The 23335-nt window shown below is 46.5% G+C and overlaps 1 protein-coding gene across 9 annotated transcripts in view; it reads left to right on the forward strand.

Moving 5' to 3' along the window:
* Positions 1–413: 413 nt before the first annotated feature.
* LOC135917927 (uncharacterized) overlaps positions 414–23335 on the forward strand; it is a 166889-nt gene continuing 143967 nt past the window's right edge. For 4 of the 9 annotated variants that reach the window (XM_070528122.1, XM_070528120.1, XM_070528123.1 and 1 more), the window contains exon 1: positions 432–514. The gene's annotated coding sequence lies outside the window, so the exon portion shown is untranslated. Of the gene's footprint in view, positions 515–2343; positions 2442–17797; positions 18138–23335 lie in introns of those variants that run through there. The other 5 variants (XM_065451565.2, XM_070528119.1, XM_070528116.1 and 2 more) reach the window with 4 other exon arrangements.

Here is a 23335-nt window from a genome sequence, read left to right on the forward strand (position 1 = left end):
GGCGCACACTCGATCGCGTTACCATCGACATTGGGCGCGCGGGATAACGCTGCTCACCAACCCACCGTCGCTATCGGCTCACCCTAGCACGCTTTCCCTCGCACCCGCAACGTTGATTGGCAACTCCAGAATTGTTTACTTGTGCTGGCAATACTGTCCGAATAAAGTTGGTTTCGATATCAAAGGCCACCGTGGCACTTTTGCTCGGTGCCGTGCTCAAATTTCTCGGTAGATTGTGGCATCGAATCGAGGTGTTTCCTGGAAACCGAAATTTTCCTCGCACCCGATCACCTCGTTTTCATCTGTGTCAAGGATTTCTGCGATAAAATCGCGAAAATAAAATTACGCTGTGTGTGCAAAAGCGCGGCTTGCTCAGCAAGCAGGACCACGCTATTATTTTAATGTATGGAACCTTTCAAGCGTGCCGGATGTGGAAGGAAGCCAAGTGTTTGTGCGGAATGGGCGTCTCTGAAAGTTGCGAGCACATGGACGTGGCATCGATCCACTGCTACAGGTAAGACACATGACTGTTTTCGACCTTCATAGGCAACTCCTCGCTTCGACTCCTATTGCAGTATGTCACGGCACGCCACAGTATATAGGCGGAAACGTCTGTCGTTCTTTCAGAAGGTAAATACGAATATTGTGCAGCTGATGTAACGTGTCCAAGAGCTGTTAAGTTACCATGGTCAGGGTCTTTCGGGATGAAAGCAAATGAGAGTTCCGTTTGCGAGTGGGAGTGCACCTCTCTTTCGATCCAGGAGATGAGGTCGTGTAAGTTCGATGACTGGCGCTTGTTCACGTGCTCGCCGTGGGCAGTGTGTGAGGTGCAGTCCGCGGCCACAGCAGACACTGGCCGCCCGTAGGTCGTCCAGAACGCCGGCGAAATGTGACAAGTGAATAACCACTAATCGGCTCCAGCCGCGTTTCTTCCAACAGATCCCCGAAATTTAGCGATGGTTCGGGCAAAGTAATTTTCGTCAGTGTAAATGGCTGCGAAACGATCGAACCACTTGAAACAGAATTTAGTCGCGCACACCGAGTCGGGAGGCAATTAAACTATTGGCGGCATGCGCAGTTAGAATGCTCTGAAGCTAGGACGATTGCAGCTGGTTCCCAAATTTCATTCGAGCAAATTTATGAACGGACAACTCGCGGCGTTGAATAAACGCGGCGTCTTCTGCTTACACTGCAAGACTAAAGCATGTTATCAAAACCATATATGTCGATTCATGTTGTCCTAAACTTTGCATAACTTCATTCCACTACAGCGGCCGGCATTCGGCGTAAGTTTATGGCGTGTAAAAGGTTGCTAAGCCAGCTGCTGACGAAGCTCGTGCCGTAGCTGTGTCTGTATCACAGAAAGTAAAGCTAAACGGTGTGAGGAAGGAAGTGGTATAAAGCTTCGTGATGCGATCATTTACTGCTCCCACAATGAGCGCGCCCCAGCGTTCGATGGGATGTTAACAGTGAAACAGCAGGGGCTTCGCTTTCCTTATATATATACTGCATGTAACGTTTTTATGGCAGTTTTAAATTCTGTAATCTCCAATCGAACTGTCGCCGGCCGAATAAAAATATTCAGCTGCTATTTAACGGTGAATGCGAGAGAAATATGTTAGCTTGAATGCGTCATGAGCTCGTAGTAAAAAAAAAAAGGAAAGAAAAACGTACTCCGCATATTTGAGGCATTTCCAGCGCCTCAGGGCAAAAATGAACACCGTAGAACACAGAAAACACGGCAGGACATGCAGGGCGCTCGTCTTCAAATATTTTTAATGGCATATATAAAGTTACATCCTATCGAAAGTCAAGTGGCAGTATACTCAAATGCCCTGAAGTACTGCAATTTCATATACAAGCTTTTTTTTTGCGTTAAAGACCCCGTTAAAAAAAATTTCCTTTGGGATTTCAACAAAACAGCGTTTCTCGTGAGCGGCAGTCCTTGTTCTTGTACCTGGAACCAGGTTTCCCTCATTCGTTCTGACCGGTCTGCTGCTTCACAACGTCGATGGCGACATTGTGCAAGAAATCGTTGCTTCTGTATCCAATTGCAAAGTCTGCGTGACCAAAGGTTTTCTGTGGAACCACCTGATGCAAGATAACCCTCGATCCGAGTCTGGCGACCAGTTCTTCGACGTTACGCGAGTCGGCGATCAGATCGCCCTCTGACGAGAACAACGCCCATGGAGTTGTGATGCGTTCCAACGGGTAGGCCGGCGGTTTCGCCTGCGCATGTGTGTGCAAAATAAAGCATGCCGACAACAAGTGCACTATAGTGTATGGTTTAAGGCGATTTCGTGCTTACAGTCGATAAAGATGTGCCCTATTACGACACTGCAGGAGCTGTACGCAAGTAGTGCGGTCATTTCGCAGTGCAGTTGTTCTTGATCCCGTGCCACATTCTACGGAATAACTACTTGTGAACGTCGCGCACGCAAGTGAGTGAGAAAAACTTCATCAGAACAATTCGCGTCCTGCGAACTAGTGGGCAGGGGCACCCGCCTAGGTTACGGCCAAGAGTTCTTGTCTCCCTACGGCTTCTTTGGCCGGCTGGACTGTCCAGAGTTGGCCTTCTAGGTTCGAGCTAAGCAGCGCGGCCTGCCATAGCACGCGGAGGCTGTCGGTGGAGGTCTCGCTCTCATTATCGTGTATTAGTCCGTGGCATTCCCATAGCATGTGTTCTAACGTGGCTCTGGTGCCACAGACTTTGCATCTATAGGTTGTGTATCTCTCTGGATAAATAGCGTGCATTAGTAGCGGACTCTTCTATGATTTGGTTTGTAGTTGTCGCTACTGCACAGCTTGCGATCTGTGGAATTGAGGGCGGGGTGGTGGATAAATGCATCTTACATCTTGTAATGGTTAGTTGTGTTGAACCTGGTCATTCTGTCTTTCCGTTACCACACCTCGGAGGGCCCTGTCGAGGGTTCTACGTTCGTCGCCGCTCGGAAAGACCTCGAGCTGCGTTGTGTGCCGCAGCGTTAAGATTGTCCTGTCCCGTTGAGGCGGGGGTGTGGGCTGGTAACCGTAGAATTTGGATGCATCTGTCTTCCCTCGTTGTTTTCCCTTTTGTGAGTACGTTTAGCGCCTCAGGTGAGATCCGGCCTTTCGCGAAGTTACGTACTGGCGTTTGCGAGTCGCTGATTATATAGTATACGTTGGTTTGTGCGTTCGCGTACGTCAAGTCTGGCATTAGTTGAGCACCTTTGTGCTTTCAGTGTGTGACGTACTATTTTTTGGTGGCGATCGCGAGCGAAGCGCTTTGGCCGCTGGTTGCAGAAACGTCTCATTCCGCTCACCGTGTGGTAAAAAGAGATTGAGGTCTGCAACATCGCCAACGTAATAATTACGTCAAATTTTACGACATATATGTGTAACAATGTTACATTGAATTACATCACAGATAACGATATCTTTCATATGTGACGCTCTATTTTTCACTCTCTTGTCTTCAACTGCTTTCACTGCATTGAACTACACGGAGTATAGGGCTTAGATATGTAGCGCCCTCTACGCAGAGCACAAAGGTGACACAGGCGCACATGGCGCTAAGTTTTAACAATGATGTACTCTGTCAATCGGAAGTTAGCGTCGTGTGTGTGTACGTGTGTGCGTCTATGTGTGCCCGTAAGTATTATGGCGTGCCACTAAAACTAACCGACATGCAACGCTTCTCCATTTAACGAACACTGATATAACGAATTGCCGTATATGCAAAAACGTAAAGTAAAATTTTGTTGTTCAGTCTATTTTTGTGGAGTATACGTCTTCTGTAATGAAGGCGGAAGTGTTGTAATCGACGCGACGTTCAATTCACAAGAATGCCGCTTGGAATTTTTCCCTTGTGTGTGAGCAGCAAACATAGTTCATCCTGTGCATAGATTCATACATGTCGGGGCATGCAACTGTGGAGAAGAAGTAAGAAAGTGCAGGCAGGCCACAAATCGAAACAATGGCAACTGTGTCATGGCATACACAAAAACAACGTCCCGACAGAGCTGAACCTACCTATAAGCACTGCGTGTGGCTGGCAAGAATCTATGGCCTCGATTTTCGAGCGTTCGTTTAAGTATTAAAATTTTCCACCGTTTAAGGTTTAGTTTTATTTTTGCGCATTGGTGTTCCGCTATTTTGATGCTTAGTTCCCGCCCAGCTAGACAAACGCAAGAAACAGTTATGATTGCGTGCTGAGGAGTAATATCACGAAGTGCAGTCCTACTCTTTTTAGACATCATTTGTCATGGTTCTACACCTCAATGCAGTCTGCTCGTTCAAGCTTTATTTAGTTATTGTCTTTATCCAATCAACGTTGAATATCGTCCATAGAATTATTACATGCCTGGAATATGAAGATTGAAGTCCAGCACTCGCATATACAACATCTAAGAGGGCATAGTCCAATACAACGGTACTAGAAACGATAGCAAAATTATTTCTAAGAAATGTCAAGATGCAGTACCACCAATCCTTTTAAAGGGACCATCTTATTCGCATTCAGACTTACATAATTTGAACTCATCGTCAACTTCGTATGAAAGAAAGCTAACGTGTCTCGAAGCAGGCGCATAGAAGTAAAGAAATATTTATGTAGCCTTGTCAGAACTGCGCCCGTAATCAGTCAAGAAATACCGATCTGGTGTTCCCTGTAACATTGACCCGTTATGGGGCTCGTTGGTTAAACTTGGCCCTTGCGCCAGAGGAACCTGCAAATCATCATCGAAACTGGGCCGTACTGTGCGCGGTGAAGAAAACCATAAATTCGGCTTATGAGATCGTCGCATTGAACTATAGTTAGTACGGGTTAATTTCTGTATCACTGCACGGAAAAACAACGGCACAGAGAAGACTCACGAAAACCGATAATACAAGCGCTCGTGCTGTAGATCGTGTCTGTGCTATTTGCTCGGGGTGTGTTGGGGAGATCAGGAAGACTAGCAATAGCTAGTGTCCGTTTAACGCAGACGAGCTTATGCGCAAGAACCTATGGCAGCACGTCTGTTTTCTCAAGCACTAAGAGAAAATATTAATTGCCCCGTTTACCTGATTGTACCGCTCGCGGTTCTCCTTGGCGCCATAATCGTACATAACGAAGTCTTTGGCCTTGTACACCTGTAAATGCAGCAAGTGAAGTGCAGTGGTATATCAACCGGATGTGCTTCATGATCCATTCGCGTGCCCGATATTCTATATCGTCACTTTCAATACTTCTTAGTTTCTTATTAGCTAGTCGTACGCGGCAAGTACATTGGTATCTGCTTGCTTGATCACACATGATCCGATGTCACACATGTATGTTTTTCGCAACCTTTAAGGCCCCACGTTCTAGTTGTAGCATCCGTCAAGAGAACCGGAACCTGGGCAAGGTTGGTGTGCACAAAACGATCTTCAACACAAAACGCTAACGGTCAAGGAACGAAGTGAATGAAAGGTACCGGTGCTCGCCTGCGTAGTTAATAACTCATCCTCTGCTTCCTAAAAAAAATCCCCTTAGCAGATAACTAGATTCCGCTTGCTCTGGTGGGTGGGTAACTAAAAAAGTCGGGCATCAATTACATGAAATATCGCATAAATATTTCAGATAGCTCATTTGCGAATTTGCACCAATTGGTCTTTCAGTTCATTGCTTGGGATCACACGTTGTACGTAGAGAACTCAAACCGCGGAGAAGAGTTAAGCCTCGTCCATTTAAACAAATAACGAGATTAACGTATGTTTCGATATATGTGCCTTGAGATCGCGCTACGAAATTGATTTTTACTGGGTTCAAAATTTTTGCCCGAAGAATATGACTTCAAAATTGACCGACTTCAATCCCGTAGTTGATGACGGTGCCCTAAAGTGAATTAACTAAACTTTCATCTAATTGAGCAGTAGTAATCATCTAGCTGCAAGTTGTGAGTGATCCTACTAATACCATCTTAAAAATCGAAACTGCACCAGGTACCACCAGTAATCAAAATGAATACGTCTAGAATAACGAAAACTTGAACATGTGTTATAAAGCTATGATAAGCGCAAGCATATCCGCTTTAAACGGGCTTATATGTCGTTATCTGAGTTGTATTAATGCCAATATGGTACTATAGAGACTCGGGTAGGAGTTTGTTCGCTTTTTGTGTGCAATGACACCACTGAAAATGTACAAAATGTGAAAAACTATATTGTCAGTTGATGAAGGCTGGCGTACTGTTTTGCGACTTGAATGCACGTGACGCCGGAGTGACGCACAGCCGCGTGACCTTTTGATCCTTGTTCTAAATAATTCCACAGTCATGATATGACACCAGCTGTTCTGTGTATACTGAGCATGTGCGGAAGGTGCTTGAGGCCGATACACTGCTCCAATTATGGCGGCTGAACATGGTCGCACAGCGAAGTCTGCAGCAAAAGCAGCTGTGGCGGTATACCATGTATTTCCTTTCTTAAAATAAGCATCTTGAAAATTGCTTTCTTTCTTTTTTTAACAAAAGTTTTTTTTTTTTTTTAATTTGAGCTTTCCCCTAATTTCGCCAAGTGTTGCAGTTTGCGAATATGCTAGCCGGTGAGCTTGCTATGCATATCCACTTCGAACAGATTCTGAGGCTGGAACCAATTGCAAGCGAAGCGCCGTCGAACATGCTGTAAGGATGCACAAAACACCGTTTATGTATTGACGCACACACAAAAGAATACTTTGATGGCAAACCTACGCTTTGGGGATGAATATCTCGAAACTGGGGCCATCCTTGAAATTACCACGCAGCTATCGTGCATACATCCGGCAAGGTACTCTCCAACCGATGAAGCGAAACTACGTTTGTGAAACAAACCAAAATATTCTATGGCAGGGGAATTTCAACAACTTAAAAATTGCTATTCGAGACAAATAACACAATGTGAGCGCTTGCAGCACATTGAACATTGCTTTTTCGATGCCTGTTTGAAAAAGCAGGCGTGAGGGCAAGATATTGTGTTGAGAATACACACATATATATATATATATATATATATATATATATATATATATATATATATATATATATATATATATATATATATATATATATATATACATATACGCGGCTAAGAGCTTCGCGTCAGCGAAGCTCTTAGCCGCGTATTCTCAAGATACGATCTCAGAATAGCCCACGTGCCATCCAATAAGCTGAGAAATCAGCTTGTGAACGTAAAGGATCCGCTTGAAAGCAAGAATTATCCCGGTGTCATATACAAGATACCATGCGCAGACTGCAGTTGCAGCTACATCGGTGAAACGGGAAAATTCACGAGAAGATTAAAAGAGCACCAAAGGGACGTCTCCAACAAGAAAAAAGTATCGAACGCCCTTGCCGAACACGCCGATAATCGCAGTCACCGCATCGATTGGGAAAACGCTGCTATAATAGCTAAGGAAAAGAATTCGATGACGCGACTCTTGTGAGAATCTTTATTTACTCAAACTACTGACAACAATATCAACAGGACTGATGGAAATCTTCCTGCTAACTACACCCGTTCCCTACGTCACATTTTGGCATAAAAACGACTTGCGGCTCTTGCCCGCTGTTAGTGTGATCAAGGAACCCGTACGGGTCCCGAAACGTCTCTGTGTGTTTTTTCACCTTGACTTGGTCAGTGGCCGTAATTTCTTCATCATGGCGTAGTATATACACGCACTTCTCCAATGGCCGGGCCTGTCTACGACTTGCCATAGTGCAAGTTGGTCGAGGTGCACCTGAAGCAAGTGCCTGGTATTGCTCAATGACAGGCACATGAGGACGTAACGAAGTGCATGTGCAGTAACCTGTCTCGACATTTGTCCCTTTCTTCGTCAGATGGCGCAAGAAGGCAGTTTATTTTAGAGTTACTGTATATGCTACCGTACAGTAACTCTAGTTTATTTGCCACAGTGCTCACATACCCGCAATTTGTGTGCGCCCCTTCGTGTACGTCGGCGGTACCGAGTGCAGGACAGACCTGAACTTGAAACGCGGTTGACTCCTTTAATTCTTCATTCTGGCCAGTTCCTCCGCCGAGAAAACCAGATCATTATGCCTTCTACATACATGCCGCGTGAATTACCCTTAGCAATCATCAGGGCAGATGTCAAAAGGCACGAAGACGGCTGTATGGAAGAGAGAGCAGATGCGAGTAGCCTATGTTATTGCTGAAATTAAGTAAACTTGGGTGACTCGTGAAAATGCGCTGCAAGTAAATGGTTTTTTATAGCAAAACAACGGGTGCCATTAGAAAGGGAAGGGAAGCCTATAGTCGGAGGTCGAAGGGGAATATAGATGGAGTGATGAGTTTAGGGAACGTGAAGACGTAGGAGAGATTTGGCTGACGCAGGACGGGAGTGATAGGAGTTCGCTGGATGATGATTTGGTCAGCGGACTGCCCTGATTTCCACACTAAAACAAGCTGACGATGATGAGGACGAAGAGTTAACACTTTACGGTTTCCTACGAGGGAATACATGTGCTCTTGTCCGTATATAATGTGCCTGCTCCCTCCCCGTCATGTTAATCCCGGTGATCCTTAAGAAGGGCGACATGGCGACTTCGAATCAATGCAAGACACAGGCTTCAGAGGACACATGTATTGAAGACATTGTGGCGTATATACTATTTATTAGTGCAAATAACCATGTTTTACGAAAGATTGAAAGCTTTAATATGACCACTAGTATACCACGCTATTCCTTCCGAGAAATTTGGCGTAGCCGAATAACTTGTGCACGCGTCCACGACGAAACCGACGAAAGAAGTGTAGATGTGAATACTTTTCAACGTCATTAGGACCCGCCGTGGTTGCTCAGTGGCTATGGTGTTGGGCTGCTGAGCACGAGGTCGCGGGATCGAATCCCGGCCACGGCGGCAGCATTTCGATGGGGGTGCAATGCGAAAACACCCGTGTACTTAGATTTAGGTGCACGTTAAAGAACCCCAGGTGGTCGAAATTTCCGCAGTCCTCCACTACGGCGTGCCTCATAATCAGAAAATGGTTTTGGCACGTAAAACCCCATAATTTAATTTTTTTAAGTCGCTGCCAAAACGCTGGAGTGAGAAACGCGGCACCAGCAGCAAGCGAATCGACCTTCGCGCTGCGTCTCGCTTCAACGCGATCTAAGCGGCGAGAACACAGCGCACACGAAGCTATCAGCACTCGGCGAACTCCGTCGCCATCGTAGATCGCTTTCAAAACAAGGCCCGTGAAGGCGTGCCATAGGCAGCCCACACCGGAGTTGAACGTCGCTCCCCTCTTCTCTCCGGTAGCTTGCGCGCGTCTTAAGACGGCGCGCTTCCTTCCCGCTGTTGTCCCTTGCGCGCACGAGATGGCGCCATCATCGTCGGCTCACCCTCGCACACGCACATTCAGCCCACGGCGCGCGGCGACAACGTTATCGCCATTGCAGTTTATACGGAACGTCACCGTGACGTCAATGGCAGAAGTGCGTCTGGAGTGTCTATATAAGTGCTATCGCAATAAAAATCTTTTTTCGGTTTAATAAGTTCCCGTCAAAATTGGTGATTTAGGTAGTTCAATCAGCGCCTTAATCTTACGGGAGTCATCCGGGCCTGTAGAGCCAGTTCATCTTCGGCGGCGCAGCAGGGCGAAGTCGAAGCCAAGACGAAGAACGCCGCCAAGGTGGATGCGAGGCGCCGAACAGCAGCCATGGTCGAAACTCCTGCTCGAAAGTTTCTGCAACAGGATTTATAGGCACTCACGTAATTGACACAGTGGCGCTTTCCAAAAACGCACGCATGTGGGCGCGTGCACTCACGTGTCAAATGCATCCGCTTTCGCGCTATTCTGGAAATGCAGCCGACCCTGTGCCGTATCACACGCGGCACTTCTCGACATCTGGTACGCAGCGAATAATTGGTGTTTTTACGTAGGTATTTACGCATTCTGTCTGCAATCTATGTGTGCGCGCCGCAACTGCCCCATGCGTTAATTCACTGGTGTTTTAGACCCTGACCGGAATTCGGCGCCGAGATCTGTTGTGCAAATCTGTTTCATCTTGCGCTATAATAATTGCTTTAAAGCTTCCCAACGCTGTGTCGCTCAGTCGTTTCCGACACCTGCAGATGTACGTGCTCTCCTTCAGTTTTTGAACGGAAACGACTTTGCACCTCTCTCAATTCACCGCCTACCACAGCGTACAGCGTCATCCGGAGGCTCAATTGATCTTAGCGAAGCAATCGTGTGCTGCGGGTATAATTGCCCCACACTGCCTGGGAGGGCGTCTAGCCTAAAAAGTGGAGGACAGCTGTTCGTCTTCCCGCGTATTTGACAGCAAAATATGCATAAACTGCTGCAGCTACTTTAAACACGTTTCGTTCGGCCCTCGCAATCCGTTCTTTTTATTGTTCGCGCATATCTTTCGTCTTCCGCCGTACCATTGTGATGTTATAGTTTATTTATTTATTTATTCATTCATTCATTTACCCACAGAGCCACGAATGGAAATACACGGGGGGAGATATGGTACAATGAATGGAAAAGAACACACACACACGCACACACACACACACATCTCTTTATTGAATGAAAAGGACAACGTACGCCTGCGTCCGTCAGCTAAAAGATTGATAAATACTCTGGGCACTTGCAGTGTGTGAAAAATAGCAATCTTTATTTATGTAGGTGTCCATGCTCCGGTACAAAACTGCAATTAAGTGGTGACCATGTGGAGCTGGATCCGGCCTTATGGAAACACAGCCGGCTCATCAGTCACAAAGTAGGAGCTGAAGAGAACACTAATGCTGACATTAGACGTCATTGTTAGAACTTTATTGTGGTTAACCAGTGACAAAGGCATTGCACTAACTATTGAAATGGTGTATTAATACGCAGCGCTCATGTGGTGAACAGAAGAGAAAAAGGCGAGAAAGATATTTTTAGGGGAGTCACGAATGCCTTGATCAAGCTGCTTAGTGAAATGCTTATTATTAGTGTAATGTCAGTGCACTCACTTTCTTAAGTCTAACGTTAACTGTAGCTTACAGCTTCTTTCAGTGCAGGTACTTCTTTACTGGAAACAACGTCCGATTTATCAAATAATGTTGGCATTTGGTATAGTTTTACAAGTTTTGCTGTTGTCATTTAGTCTTTTCTGAATATGAAAGATCTCACTGAATGCATGTGTATCAGAGTTTGTCCTCCATCAGGTTTAATGGTACATTTCACGTCCATATAGCCACCACACCTCCAGAACCACAGGATACTCCACATGGCTCATTGCACGTGAGCACCACGACTTCAACTATTTTCATGAGGTACATAACTCATCATTCTGCGCACTCTTGTTACTAGTGCATTCGCCAGCAGCTACTGTATATGTGTCTGTGCATTTGTATCCCCGTGCAGTGGCTAGAGCCAGAATAATTCATATGATGCTCAAAGATGGCACAAACGCTTGGTGCATCACAGACTAGTGCGAGCAAAAGAAGGACATGAAGAAATTCCTTCCTTTTATACCACATAGCACTGCACCTGGCAGGCATGAGATATTTTCACTATGTAAAGACACTTAGCTAAAGCGGTGAAATTGGTATGCGATTTCCTGGTTTTAGTCCCTCCTGACATCGAAGTTAGGCCTCCCCTTGTGCACGAATAAATGTGCAAGCACTCTTTCTGCCTACTATACCAAGTCTAACATTCTGCGTGACAGCATTTTTTGGTATTCTACATTCATTGAAAATGAATTTCTCCACTTAGAAGAAGCCTAAACTTTTACTTTCACACTGTAGGTCACTGTATAAAGCAAAAGCTCTTGAGCCAAAATAAGATTTGTTGCACAAATGTTAACGTGCCTAAACAGGCAATGAAGTGTACTTGATTTTTACGATGCCATTGATGGTACGCTTGCACTATTTCACATGCGCAAACTGAACAGCATATCCAAACAAGGAAATGGCTAGCACATCACAGGTATGTCGAGTCTCGCGCTATATGCAAACTTTAAGCCGTTTACGTTTGGGATTTGGGATGGCTGATGGCATCCCGGCTCATCATTTCACCCTTGTAGTGGCAGCAATGACACTGCATATGAATACAGGAAGAGCAGTTTTATTGGACCGTGATAGTTTACGTGTACCTATCTCCAAGCACAAAGGTGTTTTTGCACCTGTGTCGATATGAAGCCACTTTAGCTGGTGAGCAGTGTGCATGCACATTGCACTGGATTCTTTCCTTTGGGAAGTCATCCTCATATTGTACAATGTAGTGAAGGTGAAAGCCTTTAAACCGAAGTCTGCCCTTGCGTTATTATTTACCTTTAACGTACTGTTGTTAACAGAAATGGTGTCTTACGGTAAGCCAAGACGGCTGTGAACGTTGCAAAGTAGTGTCAGGCAACCTTTGATCATCTTTAGCATAAAACTGTAGAAAGCTGCTTTTTGGTTTATATACATGAAATCAGCTGAAAAGCAAGCTAAACAGGCTAAAGGCTGGCTGATTTTACAGCTCTACATAGCCTTTACTGCTTAGAGTAGGAAAGCCACATTGCTCATGGGACTTATAGCAGTGGCATGCAGATTGACATAGCTATTATCTGTAGTATATTGCGTGTGCATATAACCTTTCTTTGAAAGATATGTTTAGTCATTTTTCTTTAGCATTACTTGTCAGGACATGCATAACCATTTACATTGCTTGGTGTTCAAATAAGACAAGTGAACACTTTCTGCATGGTAACTTTTATTCAATGAAGTATGCAGTGGTGTTAACTTATAGAAGAGTACACAATATCAAAATTATTCAAGTATTTAGGCGGAATGTTCAAAAGATGATAAATGTAAGTGGACTAACAAACTGGACTGATAATGTAAGGCATTTTCAAGATACTTTCTTGATGGCCTAGTTTCTACAAGGTATTCTAGAACGAAAACAGTGCAAACTGACTGGAAAAGGAAATGAGACAGACACAGCACCGACTTGTGACGTCCTAGTGACGCCGCTGTGTGAAAGCGAGTGTACTGATGTTACACGAATAATAAACATGATTTCACTACACAGCTAGATGAAGGCATTCCTGCCTCATTTCAAAATATCCTTCTCACCTTTTCTCTCCTGTTCACCACATAAGCGCTGCGTATTAAGACATCGTCTCAATGTTTCGTGCAATGCCTTTGTCACTGGTTAACCACAATCAAAGTTCTAACAATGAGATGTAATGTCAGGATTTGTGTTCTTTTCAGCTTCTACTTTGCCAGTGGTGAGCCGGCTGTTTCTACAAGGCCGGATCCAGCTCCTCAGCGTGAACACTGAACTTCAGTTCCTTTCAGGAGCATGGGCATCTGCATCAAAAACCTTTCTATCTTTTAAACACAGGTGCCTTGAGTATTTATCAATCTTTTAAATCACAAACACAGGCGTACATTATCCTTTTCACTCAATAAACATCTGTAAAAATCAACAAAAAGCTTTTGAACATGTGTGTGTTTTCTATCCGCAATCACTGAGAATCTTCGGAAACTGCATAATAGAGCTCCTTGCTGTATGCTTTGCCGTAGTGCATAATTGTAACGCGGACAAGCATACGGATTGTATTGCGGTGAAGCATACAAAAAACTTAAAGGGGCTAATGTAACGGGATATAGTGCGACAGTCGCCGCCGGCGCTCGCCGTCACGTCTTCTGTCACAGTACAAACACAAATACGCCTAATGAATGCGCTGGCAGACCTTCAGAGATATTTCGTGCGTGGATGTAGTGATTTGAGCGCTACTGTCGCCCACCTAATTCAGCCCGTATCTAGGATCGTAATGGGAAGTGGTATGCGTTCCTTAATTATATCAGAGTCCTTCCATGTAAGGACTTTGATTATATACAAGCCTACACGCCGCTCGGAATAACTGTGGCCCTGTACCACGTAGTCGATCAGTGTTGTTGTGCAGCTTTCACAGTGGTCTATACACGGCAAATGAAATATTGCATGACCGACGCTCAATTTTCTTGCCCTAACATACAGGACACGAAATATGTTTCAATCCATCGAAGCATTTTCGTAAAAATCGACGCGGTATAATGCTTTGTCAGTGTTGCTGTACAACTGGCACAATGATGTACGGCTAATAAAGTGCTTAGCGACGTTCAATTTCCTTGCTTTCACATGCAGAGTATTAACAGTTTATTTCATATACATATTCCGTTCCCGCGAATCTGTGCAGTATGCTCAACGACGCTAACGAAACGATGAAACGGCACGATGTAATGGTTTGCCTGAAGTCATGCAAGAAGACGCATCACTTCCAAACATATTCCCCTTGGGTCTATCAGAACGCACTGTGCTCGCAACGAACTCGCCTCAAGTACGGCTTCATCGCCGCGCCAACCTCGCATTTCTATCTCGTAACCACTGCACCTAATGCACGAGCAGGGAAAGTGGTTAAATGAATTTTGATGTACTCGTATGTACACGCCGTTAAACGCCTTGCATGACCGTACAGTTATAGAACAAAGAACCAGCTAATAACTCTATCTGGCTGCTGATGCTGATCGCAGGTAAAGTTCATGCCCGGCTAATGGCGCCCTCGTCGACGCTGGAGTTTAACCTGCACGGCTGCTACGCCGTATAAAACTGCCACGCCACCACACCGCAACACAGCTTGCGACCTTGCCAAAAACAAAAAGTGCCAGTAGTGCATTTCTTCGAGGATAGCTAGCGCTACTATTAAGAAACCAAACACGACCCGTATCCTAAACCCGAAAGCGAGATCAATTCTTGAAACAAGTACTGCGTATTGGACTAAACGCTGAAGAAATGAAGCATTCGCCGTCGACATCACAGCTAATTATAAACCATCAAAGCAAACGGCACAGAAAGCTTTGCCTACATCGATTCCCAAAGCACGTGGGATCGCATATATTTTTTCTCACGTTTTTGCTGAGTGGCGCACTTCACGAGAACATCTGATTAGCAGTATTAGTCAGTGCTACGATCACGAGCACTGAGGCAGACGCGAGACAATGAAAGAGCATGATCGCGGCGCTGGAACAAGGTGGAAAGTGACATACAAGGGCGAATCACAAATTATTTGCCCATATTTTTTATTAGCCAACATAACATAAATACAAGTAATTATAACTGTACGCACTATTCTACGTAGCTTATAAGATTTTTCCACATAATTCTCACACCGGTTCAGACAATTGTCCCATCGCAGCACTACATTCGAAATGCCCCTGTAGTAGGATTCGTGCGGATGACTGTGGAACCACCGTCGGACAGCTGTCCGGGCTTCATCGTTGCACGTGATTCGCTGTCTTGCCAGGAACTTCTTCAGCGGACTTCCCAAAGCAAGACATCTTTCCTTATAGGTGGGCTGCATTCTTCTGCGGGTTTCGATGACCGTTCGTCCCTTGCTCCACAGAAAACGAATCACATTTCGTTGCTCGTACGCCAAGGACGCGCGAAGCACAACCGCCATCTTCAACCGCTGACAGCAGCGCCGTGCCGTGGAGCTACCGGCAGATAAGGCCGGGCCGATCCAAGAAAGATCCAGAGCTGGGAATAGATAAACACTTCGCATTTACAGCCGGTACTTTGGAAATAAGGGGCAAGACTTTCCGATTCGCCCTCGTAGTTTCGTTCTCTGCGAGCGCGACTGCACGACGCAGGAACAAACAGACGAAACGGAAGTGCATATCTTTTGCTACGGCACTAAGCAAAACAAAAGACGCGGACATTCGTTTTGTATGCTTTATTATTTCTCTAAACCTTAATTCGTCTATTGACGCAGCAAAGTTAACAAGTAAGTGACGTTGCCTTGAATAATTCTCGAAGTCACGTGTCTTGGAGTAACGTCACAACACTGCCATGTACGTAGGCGCACTTGCGCGACTGACGTCGACTCTGCGGTTGGGAGCGTGGTGCCCGCGAGGGAAAACGGGGTTTGTTTGAAGTTTGAGCTCTTTCTGCGCCGCATCGGGATGTAATACTCAGCAGACACGATCGTTAGCGCACATTCTAGGCACCGGGCTTGTCAGCTCGAAATGGCCCCACCTGGTGAGGTGCCCTTCAAAACGGCTAATTTCGCCGTACAGATGCTGTTCTGTGTATATCTTTATCACTGATTTTAAGATGAAACCCGAACGTCCGCAGATATTATGGGAGATCATGATATTGCTCTTCTGGTATCCGCATATCAGGACGTTGATATAAAAAAAAAAGGTTCCGAAGCAACTGGTAACGTAATGAACACCATTTTTGCGCACCATTTACAGGGGGTAGCCCGTCATTTGATAGCATTGAAGAGGTTGTTTACGATAGATTGGATTATAATATTCTGCTACACTCTACGTTTAGCGGAGCAGCCGAATTGGCGATGATGACGTTCCACGGGGTCGCAGTTGAGAACATCGCGCCACGAAGTTCATGGCCTCAGAGATGTAAAATTTATCGGTGGGCCCCTCCCCCCCACCGTTTCCTTTAGACGTAGTAACATGGGAAAAATTGGCTATGTAGAGCCCGTTATGAAAAAGAAAACGACTATCAGCAAGCGCTATACCCTCACGCACACGTGCTCAAAAGGGTGTTTCTGTGGGCGCCAGCAGAGCCCAGGTAATCACGGCTGTGACATCAGCCAGTTAAAAAAGAAAGAAAAAAGCAGTGTATAGAAAATAACTCGTAATGTCACTTATAGGCAATTAGTAACATTAGCGCGTCCACTAAAAAAAGTTGGTTTCGCCTGAAAGGTGGAGTTTGGATAGCGATATCAAGTATTAGACAGCTACACGAAGTATAAGGTTCGTGCGTTTATTGGCCGTGTAAATTGCAGCAAGCATTCGCTTATAATTAACAAGCATGGTGTCACGCACTCACAGGCAAGCATTAACAGGTCTCACTCGATGGCCATGAACGCTCGCTCCTACTGCTCAGGCGTGATGAAAAGCCCCGGCAGTGTGAAGGGAACGAGAGCAGGCCACCTCAAAGACTAGGCGCGCGCGAACATGGCGCATATGAAGCAAGCAGCCATCTGGGCTCGGCCGGCCTTTGCACCCACCCTAGATTGCTTCCAAGATGCGGTGCGTAAGCCGCGTATGCGCTCATCAGCGCAGACAGCCATGCGCAGCCACCCTTACCAGCTCACCATAGAAATAGTGGAAGGTGCGTAGATTAGGAATAGGGATTGTGTCAGTTGCCCGTCAGACTCCTTATATCGGAGAAAGGAATTTTTTTTACTGCGTTGGCTGCCGTTGTCAATTGATCTTGATGGGTTGATTTGTCTGTGTGTTCCTTCTCCCTTCCTTTTGTGTGTTAACATTATATATATATATATATATTCCAGAAAAAAAGCAGTTCTGGGTCCGGGTAAATATTCACAGTGAAGTAGACGCGCGTATGAAGCGGTTTATTGACGTTTCGGCCGGGGTCCGAAACGTCAATAAACCTATTGGGGTTTGTTAACCGACCGGGGTCCGATTCTGATGAAGGCCGGACCCCGGCCGAAACGTCAATAAACCGCTTCATACGCGCGTCTACTTCACTGTGATATATATTTATATATCTGCTCTCGTGCAATAAACCCTCAGCGATGTGTCCTGTCTTTTTCTTTCGCCGTTCATGCGCTTCTGCGCTACTGTGTAAATAATTCCACTCCAACTACCAGTCGTATACTATAGGAGACGTTCACGCGCATCTCCTGGCGTGCACTCGCTCGCATTACCTTCAGTGTTAGCCCCGCGGGGAAGCGGCGCTCACCAACCCACCGTCGTAATCGGCTCATTTTAGCACGCTTCCCCTGGCACCCACAGCGTAGGTTGGCAACTCCAAAACTGTTTGCTTGTGCTGGCAACACTCTCCAAATTAAAGTGACTGCGATATCAAAGGCCACGGTAGCACTTTTGCTCGGTGCCGTGCTCAAATTTCTCGATTGTGCCATCGAATCGAGGTGTTCCCTGGAAACCTTGCAGCCGATCACCTTGTTTTCATCTGTCTCAAGGATTTCAGTGATAAAACCGCGAAAATAGTTGCGCTGTGTGTGCAAAAGCCCGGCTTGCGCCGCAAGCCAAATCACAGCTTTTTTTTTTTAATATGAAGAGCCTTTCAAGCTTGGTGGATGTTGAATTAGAAGGCGAGCGTTTGTGCGGAACGGGCGTCTCTCAAAGGTGCAAGCACTTGGACGCGACGATGATCCACTGCTACAGGTAAGACACATGGCTGTTTTTGACATTCATAGGCAACTCCGGTGCGCTTCGACTCCTATTGCAGTATGTCACAGCACCTCACGATGTATCGGCAGAAATGTCTGTCGTCCTTCAGAAGGTAAATACGCATATTTTGCAGCTGATATCGAGGCCAAGAGCTCTGCAGTTACTATGGTCTGTGCCTTTCGGGATGAAAGCAACTGAGTTCCGTTAGCAGTGGGGGCGCACCTTTCTCTTTCGTTCGCCGATCCATTCTGATGAGGTCGTGTGAGTTCGATGACTGGCGCTTGTTCGTGCTTGCCGTAGGTAGTGTTCGAAGTACGGCCCACTGGCTTGCCAAAACAGCAGACACTGGCCGCCCGTAGGGAGTCTAGAACCCCGGTGAAAGGTGACAAGTGAATAGCAACTAATTGGCCCAAGTCGCGTTTCTTCCAACAGGTTTCCGAGATTTGCCAGCCGTGGTTGCTTAGTGGCTGTGGTGTTGGGCTCCTGAGCACAAGGTTGCGGGATCGAATCCCGGCGGCGGCGGTCGCATTTCGATGGGAGCGAAAGGCGAAAACACCTGTGTGCTTAGATTTAGGAGCGTGTTAATGAACCCCAGGTCGTCTAAGTTTCCGGAGTCCTCCACTGCGGCGGGCCTCATAATCGGGAAGAGGTTTCGGCACGTAAAACCCCATAAATCAATTTTAATTTGCGAGGTTTAACGATGGTTTGAGCAGAGTAATTTTTATTAGTGTAAACCCATGACTGGGAAACGATCCGCTTGAAACGAAATTTAGTCATGTACAGTGAGTCGGTAGGCAAACTCCTGGCGGCATGCGCAGTTAGAATGCTCCGAAGCTGGAACGGGTGCTGTTTGCAGTTGCTCCAAAATTTTTTCCGAGCCAGCAAGCACAGACATCTCACTGCACTAAATAAAGAAACGGCCTTTTCTGCTTACAGCAAAAGACTCAAGCATGTTATCAAAACCATCTAGGTATGTCGCATCGCGGCGTAATCTGTGTCGTAATCTGCTTCAGATCCTTTCGAGCTGGTTATCATTCACTGCTGCGTGGCTTCGAGGAAAATCACAGCAGCGAGAATATTCTCGTTGCTTGAAGCATTAGTAACACTGAAGCTTGAGCTGAAAACTAAACTAACACAATCAAATTAAGGTTAAACGTACATCGCTAACTTCTTCAAATGCCTGCCTAGGCGTAAGTACACTGCGCGATTTGAAACCTCAGCAGGTATGTAAAATATATAAAGGAACGGAATCGTCTGTTCGCGGGGAAGAAATAAGTCTCGAGTGAAGTGTTTTTGCCACTCTCCAATGCACGTCGTCGGCTTTGTTTAGGAAAACAGTGAAATGATACATTGCTGTCTTTCCTCGTACTGCTATGTCACGGGTACAAAGCGAAAGTCTCGCGAGAGAGAGAGAGAGAGAGAGAACTAAACATTTATTTTTTGAAACGGTAATCCAAGTCAGAACCCGGTTCACCCAAGGTGGGAGGATTCCTTCTTCCAAGAACCCTCTGGCTTGTTCTACCTCCTTGGCCTGGGCGACGAGACTGCGTTGGTGGGCCAGGTCATCAGAGGAAAGCTTGGCCTCCCACGATTCCGTTGTATGGATTTGCGGTGAGTTGGGGCACTCTTCTTGTGCTATGGGGCGGCCTTCTTTTGAGTCGTCTTCAGGAGCTTGTGAGGTAGGGTCTGCAGATGTGTCACGCAGTGGGCAATCCTGGACCATGTGTTGCAGGGTGTCTGGGACATCGCAATGGGGGCATGTGTACGAGTACTGCGTAGGATATAGTCATCATTATTCCATGTAAGTAGCTGTTTGTCTGTAGGCGGCGCAGGATGACTTCTTCCTCTTTGCTCAGATTCTTGTGTGGTGAAGCGTACGTTTTGCTAAGTCGGTGGTGTTACAGAAGCTCCGAGTACTTTAGGGCGATGTCATCAACGTTGGTGGCTGGCCTAGTGTGGGATGGCAGAAAAGCCCAGCTGGTATGCTCGCGAGCAGCGGCATGTGGCGCCTCATTTCTTGTCATGCCCTGATGGCCTGGAACCCAGTTTATGTGGGTGTCGGGGAGCGGGACGCGTGCGATGTGATTTCTAAGTATTTTGAGTGTGGTTTCTGATATGCGTCCTTCTTGATAGTTGTTAGCTGCTGCTTGGAAGTCTGTTAGGATTACTGCTACTTCAGGGCAAGTTGTTATTACTAGAGCGATTGCCGTTTCCTCTGCAGTCTCGGGGGCTCTTGCTGGGATGGTGACAGCTGCAAGTTCTTTGCCTTGGTGATCCGTGACGCTTAGAGGAAAGGCGTTTCGTTTAATAAACCGGGCAGCATCGGTGAACCTCGTATCAGGGTCTCTCCCGTATTTCTGGCTGAGTGCGCTGCGCGGATTCTGCTTTGCCGACGCTCCTTATGGTAAGTCGGATGCAATTGGTATTGTGCCGTGTATACATGCAACGCTGATACAGTCCCGCACCGCAGGTGGGATTCTTGCTTTCTGGTCCGTGTCTGCAATGTAGCTTTCTCTGTAGTTGAGATAGCGCAAAACTGCACGTCCGGTGGGTGTGAGCTTGAGCCGCTCTAGTTGGCTGATTTTATGAGCCTCAACAATCTCTTCCCACGTGTTGTGGACGCTGAGCTTGAGAAGTTTCTCCGTTGATGCCATGGGTCGGATGGTCAAGGCTACTTTGATTGCCTTTCGAATGACAACATTGACTTTCTTGATTTCAGCCGGCTTGAGCGTCAAGTAGGGAGTTCCGTAGGTGACACGGCTAGTTAGGAGAGCTTGAATTATGCTCAGTGTGTCGTGCTCCTTGAGTCCGCTTCTTTGGTTTGTGATCCTCTTGACGAGGTGCGTAACTTGTGACAGTGTGCATTGGAGACGCGGGAGAGTGGCCGCCCCTGATCCGTCCTTGTTGACGTGGAGTCCAAGTAGGCGAAGAGAGTCGACTGTAGGGATCTTGGTTCCGTCGAGCGAGACGCTAGGATCGGGTGCGATACAATTGGGTGGTCTTCCTCGTGTCCGTGCTCTCAGGACCTGAAGCTCCGACTTTTCGGGTGCGCATTGGCGACCGCAGTCTCGGAGGTATCTTTCGATAGTATCGACGGCTTCTTGTAGACTGCGTTCTTGTTGAGGTGCTTTGGCCCAGAGCGCGATGATGGTGTAAAGGGCATGGCATAGGTTTGCGATGGCGTTCAGTTGTTTCGCTAGCTTGATCATTGCGATATTGAAAAGGAGGGGAGAAATAACTGATCCTTATTTGGTTCCTTTGTTGGGTAGCCGAAATTTATCACTGCGTAGGTTGCAGACGCCTACTGTTGCGGTTCGGTGTGTCAAAAAGCTGCTGATGTATTTAGAGATTCCGGCTCCGCAGCCTGTATCTTCGAGGTTGCGGAGGTAGTCAAGCAAATCTTATTTGAGGAGCAGGAGCACGTCCTGCGTGGACAGATGCTATCTGAATCCGAAGATGGTGTGCGGCAAGTGTCCGTTGTCCTCGAGGTATGGTGTTAATTGGTCGTGCACCATGTGCTCGAGGAGTTTACCCACGCAAGATGTGAGGGAAATGGGACGGAGGTTTTCAATGCGAAGGGGTTTGTTGGGTTTGGGGATCATAGTGACATCCGAATGCTTCCAGGCTGCTGGTAGGCCCACCTTTTCCCAACAGTCATTGTAGTACTGTAGCAGTACTGTAGTGACAGATTGCGCGAGGTTGCGCAGGAGCTTATTAATTATTCTGTCCTTGCCTGGACTGGTGTTTCTAGTGAGTTTGGCCAAGGCTGCGTGGAGCTCTGCCTGGGTGAAAGGTCGATCGAGATCTGGGTTTGGTGCACCGTCGTACGTCTTTCGGCTCACTGATGAAGTGGGCTTGTCGCTGCTAAGTTTTTGCTGAAGCTCACGAAGGAAATCATGCTCCGATCCAGCGTGATTGTGGATCAATGTGCGCAGATCTTGCCTCTGTTGCGTTTTGGTGCGATTGATAGTTAAGAGAGCACGTAGGAGATGCCAGGTTTTCTTGGTGCTCAGTGTTCCTTGTATGCTGTCCCAAAAGGTGTGCCAGTTTTGCTCCGCGTAATCTTGGGCCTGTATAGTGAGAACGACGATTCGTTCGTAAGCTTTCTATTGAGCTTTCGTCTCTTCCATCTCTTCAGGAGGCTTCGTTTGGCCTCCCAGAGATGAAGGAGATGCGGGTCGACTGCGGAGGTGTTGGTGTTTAGTTGGATGCTCTTGGTGTGGTTTTCTGCGCTGATGTGAAGGCCACACCAAGAGCATCCAACTAAGTCTCGACAACCATTATATGGGGGGGGGGGGGGGGGGTTAATCCGCGGCGGCTTCGCGATAATTTGGGGACTACCAGGCAAATTTTCAGCCAATGGCGTTATAGAAGGACCCGTTTCACTTGAAGCCTGAACCTAAATCACCGCTATCTGGCAAGCAATAAGGTGGAGTCGCGAACTCGACGCCGTTGGATTTCATGCGGGAGCATCACCGCAGCGGCAGGAATTCGTCTGGAGCGTCCATTTTGATACTATCCCAACAATGTGGTCGGATGAACGATTGGAGTTATCTTAGAAACTGCAATGTGGGGACATTTTTCTTCTATGCGACTTAAGTATTGAGGCATGCAAGCTGCGTCTAAGCGCATAGAACATGCGTTCAATGTATTGGTTGGGCGAAAACCGTGAAATACATGTGCAAATAGGGAACGAATAAGACCAGAATGAGTGAATATTCAACACGAAAAAAATGACAGACAGAACAGAGAGATATAATCAGAATTTAAATGTCGAACCATTTGACCCACCATGTACGTCGACCTTGTCTTCTTTGGCGTCGACACTTGGTTGACTCTTTCTTTCTTAGCCTTTTTTTCTGGATTTGTGCGTAAGTTTGTGTATGTATCTTTGATGCATGACTCTTCCTTTCTTAATTTTTTGACGGATGTCTGCGTATGTTGGGCTGTGTATCTCTGATTTTCGAAGCAAAGGAAAAGCTGTCTAGAGATTTCCTTTCGCCAGTTTGGGCTTCTAAGTTCGCCAGTCATTCTTTCCCTCAAGACGTTTCTACAGCGTTCAGCCACACGGACGCGCTTGTTAAGAATTGCACAGTATTGAATTATTGTCTGCAAATCGTTTGCATGCTGTGTCACCTTTCGTGCTATTTCGTGTCGCCTGTTCAGTGCGAAGAGAATTCAGCCCCGTTTTC

Source organism: Dermacentor albipictus, chromosome 10 (genome assembly GCF_038994185.2).
Source record: "Dermacentor albipictus isolate Rhodes 1998 colony chromosome 10, USDA_Dalb.pri_finalv2, whole genome shotgun sequence".
Lineage (NCBI taxonomy): Eukaryota > Metazoa > Arthropoda > Arachnida > Ixodida > Ixodidae > Dermacentor > Dermacentor albipictus.